Source organism: Triticum aestivum, chromosome 7A, assembly GCF_018294505.1.
Source record: "Triticum aestivum cultivar Chinese Spring chromosome 7A, IWGSC CS RefSeq v2.1, whole genome shotgun sequence".
NCBI lineage: Eukaryota > Viridiplantae > Streptophyta > Magnoliopsida > Poales > Poaceae > Triticum > Triticum aestivum.
Genome location: NC_057812.1, coordinates 651,536,015 through 651,547,521, shown reverse-complemented (window position 1 = coordinate 651,547,521; position 11,507 = coordinate 651,536,015).

The following is an 11,507-nucleotide window of genomic DNA, read 5'->3' as shown; positions in this document are numbered from 1 at the left end:
AGGCTCATCCTCATCTTCGCTTGGTGTCTCCCTCCCCATGTGTTCTGCATTTAGCTTGCTGGCTTGCTTGAAGACCCAACATTCTCTGTTGGTGTGGTTTTTCTGGTTTGTCGGAGGTGCCATGAATCTGGCATAATCTGTCTAGAATCTTGTTTAGGCTGGACGGTCCATCTCTGATGCCTTTAAATGGCTTTTTTCGTTGACCGGGTCGAGAGCCCCTGAATCCGGCGTTTACCGCCGTGTTGTCTGGGCTGTCTTTGTTGTTTCGACGCTTGCTTTTATGGCGTCGCGGTTTCCTGTTGCCATCCCTGACTTCGGATGTGCCTGGGTTGCTGGTGCCGCTACGGGCTAGCCAACTGTCTTCGCCCGCGCAAAAGCGGGTCATAAGGCTTGTTAGGGTTGTCATTGTCCTCGATTTTTCCTGGCCGAGGTATCTAGCGAGCCATTCGTCCCGGACACTGTGCTTGAAAGCCGCTAAGGCTTCGGCATCCGGGTAGTCGACGATTTGATTCTTCTTCGTGAGAAATATGTTTCAAAGCTTTCGGGCTGACTCTCCGGGTTGTTGAATTATGTGACTTAAATCGTTTGCGTCCGCAGGTCGGACGTAGGTCCCTTGAAAATTGGCCCTAAAAGCATCTTCAAGCTCTTCCCAGCTTCCAATTGAGTTTTCGGGGAGGCTTTTCAGCCAGTGCCGAGCTGGTCCATTGAACTTGAGGGGCGGGTATTTGATGGCGTGGAGATCATCTCCACGAGCCATGTGAATGATAAAGAACTCAATCCAGACCCCAAGGTCTGTCGTTCCGTCGTATGTCTCTATATTCATGGGTTTGAATCCCTCTGGAAATTCATGGTCCAGCACCTCATCGATGAAGCATAGGGGGTGCGCAGCACCCCTGTATTTTGATGTGTCATGGCATTCTTCGGACGATTCTAGCGTTTGGTTTTGATTCCGAGCTATTGTTTGGTCAGTATAGTCATTTGGGCGGCCATGATTCTGTGCCAGAGTGCGCTTCCTAGATCCGTAGATGGACCTGGTCATACCGGCTTTTTTGTGTGGGTCTTCACATAAATCGTGTGCTGACTTGTGTGGCGATGTCGTTAGCTGCCCTGTCGCGGCCACGGGGTGGTCGATCCGGCTGATCGGTCGTTTTATTTTTCGGCTGAATGGGCTCTAAAGCCTCGTCGTCAAATTCAGGCAGCAGCTTGCGCTTTGGATAGCTCTTTGTGTGGCGACTGCCGCCATACTTTTCTTCATGTCAAGCACTTTGTTCCATCTGTTGTTGAGCGTATTGTGCGCGGCCTTAAGACTTTGCTTCTGTTTCTTCAGGCTCCTCACGGTGGTGATAAGCCTTCTATGGAGGTTTTCTTGTTCCAAGTGACTTTCCGGGATGATGTGTGCATCATCGTCCGGACTGTTCTCCTCTTCGGAGACAGGTTGATGAGCTTTACCCTCGGTGACGGTGTCCTGGACTAGGGGGTACTCACCACGTCGTCTCCCAATCTATTAGATTGGGCCGAGGACCCCCGTGGCCGTATACTCATGGGCCAGTTCGGACGGCTACCGCATACAAGGAATATTCCACAAGACTTGGCGATTAAGACAAGGACTTCTCCCCACCGGCGTATTCGGCTAGGACTCTTGTTATCCTAGGCCTTCGGTGCATTATATAAACCGAGGCCAGGCTTGTCGATAGGGAGACAATAGATATAATATATACACATCAACAATCATACCATAGGCTAGCTTCTAGGGTTTAGCCTCTCTGATCTCGTGGTAGATCAACTCATGTACTACCCATATCATCAATATTAATCAAGCAGGACGTAGGGTTTTACCTCCATCAAGAGGGCCCGAACCTGGGTAAAACTTTGTGTCCCCTGCCTCCTGTTACCATCGATCCTAGACGCACAGTTCGGGACCCCCTACCCGAGATCCGCCGGTTTTGACACTGACACTCGGCGTCCCCGCTCAAAATGTTCGCCGTCCGCTAGCTCATCCTGCTCCATCGATGGGTCCGTGTGGTCGTCGTTTCCTTTGGAGTCGACCGGGGTATTATTCTTTCTTGCGCAGTTATCGCTGTTTTTGCTGAGGCGGGATTTGGAGCGGCGCCTATGTCGTCGCTTTGGTTGCTTCTCAAGGGGACTATCCTTCGCTGCGTCCTCCCATTCCTCGTCGTTGTTTTCTGTGGGTGTATCCACCATGTATATATCGTGTGATGAAGTGGTTGCCCAGCGCCCTGTGGGCGGTGGTTCCTATTTCTCTCCTGCATCGTCATCCATACCGTCGATGTCTTTGGAGTCGAAATGAAGCATGTCGGTTAAGTCGTCAACAGTGGCTATTAAGTGGGTGGTGGGTGGGGAATGAATTCCTTCATCGTCCGCTTCCCACTCGAGCTGGACATAGTTCGGTCGAGGATCTCCTGACAAGGAGAGAGACCTCAATGAATCTAGCACATCGCCTAAGGGCGAGTGCTGAAAAATATCTGCGGAGGTAAACTCCATGATCGGTGCCAATCAGAATGGATAGGCACGAACGTAGGCGGTTCGGAGCCTGTGGCCGGGGACGAATCCAAGGGTCCGGTAACACAGGTCTCATAGGAGGTGAAGTCAGTATTCGGCTCTATCGCCGCTGAGTGTGCGGCTTCCGTGGCAGGGTCCAACCACCCGTCCTCGGACGGCATGATATGCTCCAGATTGAGGGCCGGAGTAACCACAGGTGTGATCGCCCGAACACCGTCCGACGGTAGAGCTAAGTCATGCTCGTCGTGACTATGTGGCGCACCTAACATGGGCTCGAATCCGTCAAAGATCAAGTCTCCGCGGATGTCGGCAGTATAGTTCAAGCTTCCAAACCTGACCTGATGGCCAGGGGCGTAGCTCTCGATCTGCTCCAGATGGCCAAGCGAGTTGGCCCGCATTACGAACCCGCCGAATACAAAGATCTGTCCGGGGAGAAAAACCTCACCCTGGATCACATAATCGCCGATGATCGAAGGAGCCATCAAGCCTTTATCATGACGGCACAATGGAACTCTCAATGAAAGCACCAATGTTGGTGTCAAAACCGGCGGATCTCGGGTAGGGGGTCCCGAACTGTGCGTCTAAGGCTGATGGTAATAGGAGGCGGGGGACACAATGTTTACCCAGGTTCAGGCCCTCACGATGGATGTAATACCCTACTTCCTGCTTGATTGATCTTGATGATATGAGTATTACAAGAGTTGATCTACCATGAGATCGTAGAGGCTAAACCCTAGAAGCTAGCCTATGATTATGATTATTGTTGTCCTACGGACTAAACCCTCCGGTTTATATAGACACTAGAGGGGGCTAGGGTTACACAGAGTCGGTTGCAAGGGAGGAGATCTACATATCCGGATTGCCAAGCTTGCCTTCCATGCAAAGGAGAGTCCCACCCGGACACAAGACGAAGTCTTCAATCTTGTATCTTCATAGTCCAACAGTACGGCCAAAGTATATAGTCCGGCTGTCCGAGGACCCCCTAATCCAGGACTCCCTCAGAGAGGTCGGGGGAGGACGAAGAAGCCTGCTAGAGGTGGACGTGGCAGCGGGAGAGGTAGGAAGGCTGTTACGCCTTCCCCGCCGCCACCCTCAGTTGATTCACCCGACCACAGGAGTGCTCCGTCTGACGTGGACCCGTCTTGGCCTCCGGTCCATGAGCCTTCGGTCGTTGATCCTTCCCCGGACTAGACTCGGGTCGCCGATACTTCGCCCCACGTGAGTCCGGTCCCAGAGTCTTCGTCCCAAAAGACTCCGGTCACGGGGTCTTCGGCCCACGAGACTCAGGAGGCTAGTGGCTCGGAGGATGGTAGCGAGGACACCTTTTCAGATGATAGCTACAGCGACAACGAGTGTTGGAGAACGTAGTAATTTCGAAGAAATTCCTACACACACAGGATCATGGTGATGCATAGCAACGAGAGGGGAGAGTGTTGTCCACGTACCCTCGTAGACCGAAAGCGGAAGCATTAGCACAACGCGGCTGATGTAGTCGTACGTCTTCACGATCCGACTGATCAAGTACCGAATGCACGACACCTCCGAGTTCTGCACACGTTCAACTCGATGACGTCCCTTGAACTCCGATCCAGCTGAGTGTTGAGGGAGAGTTTCGTCAGCACGACGGCGTGGTGACGATGATGATGTTCTACCGACGCAGGGCTTCGCCTAAGCACCGCTACGATATGATCGAGGTGTATTAAGAGATCAAGAGATCAATTGTTGTGTCTATGGGGTGCCCCCTCCTCTGTATATAAAGGGGGGAGGAGGAGAGGGCCGACCAAGGGGGTGGCGCGCCCTAGGAGGGGGAAACCTACTTCAAGTAGGTTTTCCCCTCCCTTTCCTAATCCAAGAAGGAGGGGGAAGGAAGGAGTGGGAGAGGGGAAAGGCAAGGAGGGCGTCGCCCCCCTTTCCTAGTCCTATTCGGACTCAAGGGGAGGGGGCGTGCCTCTTGCCCTGGCTGGCCCCTCTCTCTCTCCACTAAGGCCCAACAAGGCCCATTAGTTCCCGGTGGGGGTTCCAGTAACCCCCGGTACTCCGATAAATGTCCAAGACCTTCTGGAACCCTTCCGGTGTCCAAACATAGTTGTCCAATATATCGATCTTTACGTCTCGACCATTTCGAGACTCCTCGTCATGTCCGTGATCACATCCGGGACTACAAACTACCTTAGGTACATAAAACATATAAACTCGTAATATAACCGTCATCTAACTTTAAGCGTGTGAACCCTACGGGTTCGAGAACTATGTAGACATGACCGAGACACGTCTCCGGTCAATAACCAATAGCGGAACCTGTATGCTCATATTGGCTCCTACATATTCTACGAAGATCTTTATCGGTCAAACCGCATAACAACATACGTTGTTCCCTTTGTCATCGGTATGTTACTTGCCCGACATTCGATCGTCGGTATCTCAATACCTAGTTCAATCTCGTTACCGGCAAGTCTCTTTACTCGTTCTGTAATATATCATCCCGCAACTAACTCATTAGTTGCATTGCTTGCAAGGCTTATAGTGATGTGCATTACCGAGTGGGCCCAGAGATACCTCTCCGATAATCGGAGTGACAAATCCTAATCTTGAAATACGCCAACCCAACAAGTACCTTTGGAGACACCTGTAGAGCACCTTTATAATCACCCAGTTACGTTGTGACATTTGGTAGCACACAAAGTGTTCCTCCGGTAAACGGGAGTTGCATAATCTCATAGTCATAGGAACATGTATAAGTCATGAAGAAAGCAATAGCAACATACTAAACGATCAAGTGCTGAGCTAACGGAATGGGTCAAGTCAATCACATCATTCTCCTAATGATGTGATCCTGTTAATCAAATGACAACTCATGTCCATGGCTTGGAAACTCAACCATCTTCGATTAACGAGCTAGTCAAGTAGAGGCATACTGGTGACACTCTGTTTGTCTATGCATTCACACATGTATTATGTTTCTGGTTAATACAATTCTAGCATGAATAATAAACATTTCCTTCAGAGCATATTTCCTTCAGTCTCCCACTTGCACTAGAGTCAATAATCTAGTTCACATCGCCATGTGATTTTACACCAATAGTTCACATCACCATGTGATTAACACCCATAGTTCACATCATCATGTGACCAACACCCAAAGGGTTTACTAGAGTCAATAATCTAGCTCACATCGCTATGTGATTAACACCCAAAGAGTACTAAGGTGTGATCATGTTTTTCTTGTGAGAGAAGTTTAGTCTATGGGTCTACCACATTCAGATACATATGTATTTTGCAAATTTCTATGTCAACAATGCTCTGCACGGAGCTACTCTAGCTAATTGCTCCCACTTTCAATATGTATCTAGATTGAGACTTAGAGTCATCTAGATCGGTGTCAACGCTTGAATCGACGTAACTCTTTACGACGAACCTTTTGTCACCTCCATAATCGAGAAACATATCCTTATTCCACTAAGGATATTTTTGACTGCTGTCCAGTGATCTACTCCTAGATCACTATTGTACTCCCTTACCAAAAACAGTGTAGGGTATACAATAGATCTGGTACACAGCATGTCATACATTATAGAACCTATGGTTGAGGCATAGGGAATGACTTTCATTCTCTTTCTATCTTCTGCCGTGGTCGGGCTTTGAGTCTTACTCAACTTCACACCTTGTAACACAGGCAAGAACCCTTTCTTTGCTTGATCCATTTTGAACTTCTTCAAAACTTTTTCAAGGTATGTGCTTTGTGGAAGTCCAATTAAGCGTCTCAATCTATCTCTATAGATCTTGATGCCCAATATATAAGCAGCTTCACCGAGGTCTTTCATTGAAAACCTCTTATTCAAATATCCTTTTATGCTATCCAGAAATTCTATATCATTTCCAATCAACAATATGTCATCCACATATAATATTAGAAATTCTACAGAGCTCCCACTAACTTTCTTGTAAATACAGGCTTCTCCAAAAGTCTGTATAAAACCATATGCCTTGATCACACTATCAAAACGTTTATTCCAACTCCGAGAGGCTTGCACCAGTCCATAAATGGATCGCTGGAGCTTGCACACTTTGTTAGCTCCCTTTGGATCGACAAAACCTTCTGGTTGCATCATATACAACTCTTCTTCCAGAAATCCATTCAGGAATGCAGTTTTGACATCCATTTGCCAAATTTGTAATCATAAAATGCAGCAATTGCTAACACGATTCGGACAGATTTAAGCATCACTACGGGTGAGAAGGTCTCATCGTAGTCAATCCCTTGAACTTGTCGAAAACCTTTCGCAACAAGTCGAGCTTTATAGACAGTAATATTACCGTCAGCGTCAGTCTTCTTCTTGAAGATCCATTTATTCTCATTGGCTTGCCGATCAATGGGCAAGTCAACCAAAGTCCACACTTTGTTCTCATACATGGATCCCATCTCAGATTTCATGGCCTCAAGCCATTTTGCGGAATCTGGGCTCACCAACGCTTCTTCATAGTTCGTAGGTTCGTCATGGTCTAGTAACATAACCTCCAGAACAGGATTACCGTACCACTCTGGTGCGGATCTTTCTCTGGTTGACCTACGAGGTTCAGTAACAACTTGATCTGAAGTTCCATGATCATCATCATTAACTTCCTCACTAATTGGTATAGACGTCACAGGAACCGGTTTCTGTGATGAACTACTTTCCAATAAGGGAGTAGGTATGGTTACCTCATCAAGTTCTACTTTCCAAACACTTTTCCAAACTCACTTCTTTCGAGAGAAACTCTGATACGTCTCCATCGTATCTACTTTTCCAAACACTTTTGCCCTTATTTTGGACTCTAACTTGTATGATTTGAATGGAACTAACCAGGACTGGCGCTATTTTCAGCAGAACTACCATGATGTTGTTTTATGTGCAGAAAACAAAAGTTCCCGGAATGACCTGAAACTCCACAGAATATCTTACAATAAATAATAAAAAATCCTTGCCAAAGATGAAGACCAGGGGGCCCACACCCTGTCCACGAGGGTGGGGGGCGCCCCCCCTAGGGCACGCCCCCCTACCTCGTGGGCCCCCTGGAGACCTCCCGACTCCAACTCCAACTCTATATATCTGCTTTCGGGGAGAAAAAATAAGAGAGAAGATTTCATCGCGTTTTACAATACGGAGCCGCCGCCAAGCCCTAAAACCTCTCAGGAGGGCTGATCTGGAGTCCGTTCGGGGCTCCGGAGAGGGGGATTCATCGTCGTCGTCATCATCAACCATCCTCCATCACCAATTTCATGATGCTCACTGCCGTGCATGAGTAATTCCATCATAGGCTTGCTGGACGGTGATGGATTGGATGAGATTTACCATGTAATCGAGTAAGTTTTGTTAGGGTTTGATCCCTAGTATCCACTATGTTCTGAGATTGATGTTGCTATGACTTTGCTATGCTTAATGCTTGTCACTAGGGCCCGAGTGCCATGATTTCAGATCTGAACCTATTATGTTTTCATCAAGATATGAGAGTTCTTGATCCTATCTTGGAAGTCTATAGTCACCTATTATGTGTTATGATCCGTTAACCCCGAAGTGACAATAATCAGGATACTTACCGGTGATGACCGTAGTTTGAGGAGTTCATGTATTCACTATGTGCTAATGCTTTGTTCCGGTTCTCTATTGAAAGGAGGCCTTAATATCCCTTAGTTTCCATCAGGACCCGCTGCCACGGGAGGGTAGGACAAAAGATGTCATGCAAATTCTTTTCCATAAGCACATATGACTATATTCAGAATACATGCCTACATTACATTGATGAATTGGAGCTAGTTCTGTGTCACCCTATGTTCTGACTGTTACATGATGAACCACATCCGGCATAATTATCCATCACTGATCCGATGCCTACGAGCTTTCCATATATTGGTTTACGCTTATTTACTTTCTCATTGCTATTGTTACAATCTCTACATAATACCAAAAATATTACTTTGCTTTCATTACTCTTTTGTTACCGTTACCACCACTATCGTATTACTTTGCTACTAAACACTCTGCTGCAGATACTAAGTTTCCAGGTGTGGTTGAATTGACAACTCAGCTGCTAATACTTGAGAATATTCTTTGGCTCCCCTTGTGTCGAATCAATAAATTTGGGTTGAAAACTCTACCCTCGAAAGTTGTTGCGATCCCCTATACTTGTGGGTTATCAAGACTAATTTCTGGTGCCGTTGCCGGGGAGCATAGCTCTATTCTTTGAGTCACTTGGGATTTATATCTGCTGGACACTATGAAGAATTTGAAATACGCTAAGACAACAATTTACCCTCAACTATGAGGGGAGGTAAGGAACTGCCATCACCTTCTGTTATGAGTAAGCTTACGACACCTAAACCTGCTTCTGCTATTCGTTCTGATATGTTGCATGTTATTGATGATGCTACTTCTGCTATACATGATACTTATGATGAAACTACTTCTATGCTTGATACTACTGTGCCACTTGGTGATTTTCTCGAGGAACAACTTGCTAGGGCTAGAGAGATTGAAAATATTGAATCTGATTATGATGATGAAAGTGATGATGAAGAATCACTTGTTATTCCTGAGGGTTATTTATTTGATCAAGAAGCTTCTTTAGCTATTTTTAGCTTGCAAAGATAGATATGAACTCAAAAGGTTATATTATTAGCTAAATGGAATAAGCAATCTCTAAATGCTAGGATGAAACCTGACCCTGCTTTTGCTACTTCACCTATCTGTGTTACTGATAAGGATCATGAATTCTCTGTTGATCCTGATATAATTACTTTGGTTGAATCTGATCCTTTTCATGGCTATGAATCTGAAACTGTTGTGGCACATCTTACTAAATTAAATGATATAGCCACCCTGTTCACTAATGATGAGAGATCTCGCTACTTTTATATACTTAAAATATTTCCGTTCTCATTAAAGGGTGATGCTAAGATATGGTTAATTCTCTTGATCCTAGTTGTGTGCGTAGCCCCCAGGATAAGATTTACTACTTCTCTGCTAAATATTTCCTTGCTCATAAGAAACAAGCTGCTTTAAAGGAAATATACAACTTTGTGCAAAATAAACAAGTGAGTCTCCCACAAGCTTGGGGGAGGCTTCTCAAGTTACTTAATGCTTTGCCTGATCATCCTCTTAAGAAAAATTAAATACTTGATATCTTTTACAATGGACTAACCGATGCTTCCACAGATTACCTGGATAGTTCTGCTGGTTCTTTTTTCAGGGAAAGAACACCGAATGAAGCTGAAATCTTATTGAATAATATGTTGACAAATGAAAATAATTGGGCACCTCCTAAGCCAGCTCCTGCTCCAATTAATGATCCTATTCCTAAACCAACTCCAAAGATGAGAGGTGTTCTATTTCTCAGTCCTGAAGATATGCAAGAGGCAAAGAAATCTATGAAATAAAAAGGTATTAAAGCTGAAGATGTTAAGAATTTACCTCCTATTGAAGAAATACATGATCTTAATTTACCGCCTGCCGAAGAAACATATGATCTTGATCCTTTACTTATTGAAGAACCTCCAGACCTTGATAACCCGACACAGGTAGTAAAGGTAAATTCTCTCTATAGATATGATAGAGCTGAAATCCCTCCTACTAAAATTGCTAGTCAGTGCTTGTATGAGTTTGATAATTTTATGTTTAAGCAAGAAGACTTCAATGCTTATTTTGGTAGACAATTAAAACAAGATGCTGATATGATTAAGTACTTGGGTGATTATATGGCTAATATTAGAGGTGAACTTAAAATTGTTAGCAAACATGCTTCTATGGTTACCACTCAAGTAGAACAAGTACTTAAAGCTCAAAAGGAATTGCTCAATGAGATGAACAGTAAGAAAAATAATTATGCTGTTAAAGTGGCTACTAGAGCTGGTAGAATGACTCAAGAACCATTGTATCCTGAAGGCCACCCTAAGAGAATTGAGCAAGATTTTCAAAGAAATAAAATTGATGCACCTAGTTCTTCTAAAAAGAAGAAAAAGAAAAATGATAGAACTGTGCAAACTTCTAGTGAACCTATTGCTGAACCACCTGATAATCCAAATGATGTCTCTATGTCTAATGCTGAAACACAATCTGGCAATGAACATGAACCTAATGAAAATGTTAATGATGATGTTCATAATAATGCTCAACCTAGTAATGATAATGATGTAGAAATTGAACCTGCTGTTGATCTTGATAACCCACAATCAAAGAATCAACGTTATGATAAGAAAGACTTTGTTGCTAGAAAACATGGTAAAGAAAGAGAACCTTGGGTTTAGAAACCCATGCCTTTTCCTCCCAAACCATCCAAGAAAAAGGATGATGAAGATTTTGAGCACTTTGCTGAAATGATTAGACCTATCTTTTTGCGTATGCGATTGACTGGTATGCTCAAAATGAATCCTTATGCTAAGTACATGAAAGATATTGTTACAAATAAAAGAAAGATACCAGAACCTGAAATTTCCACCATGCTTGCTAATTATAATTTTATGGGTGGAATACCAAAGAAACCTGGAGATCCATGAGTACCTACTATACCATGCTCCATTAAAAGAAACTATGTTAAAACTGCTTTATGTGATCTTGGAGCCAGTGTTAGTGTTATGCCTCTCTCTTTATATCATAGACTTGACTTGAATAAGTTGACACCTACTGAAATATCTTTAAAAGTGGCTGATAAATTAACTGCTATATCTGTCGGCATTTGTGAGGATGTGCCTGTTGTGGTTGCAAACATTACTATTTTAACGGACTTTGTTATTCTTGATATTCCTGAGGACGATAGTATGTCTATTATTCTTGGAAGACCTTTTCTTAATACTGCAGGGGCTGTTATTGATTGCAACAAAGGCAATGTCACTTTTCATGTTAATGGTAATGAGCATACGGTACATTTTCCGAGGAAACAACCTCAAGTTCGTAGTATCAATTCTAATGGAAAAATTCCATCGGTTATATTTAGAGGTTTTGAATTTCCTCTTCCTA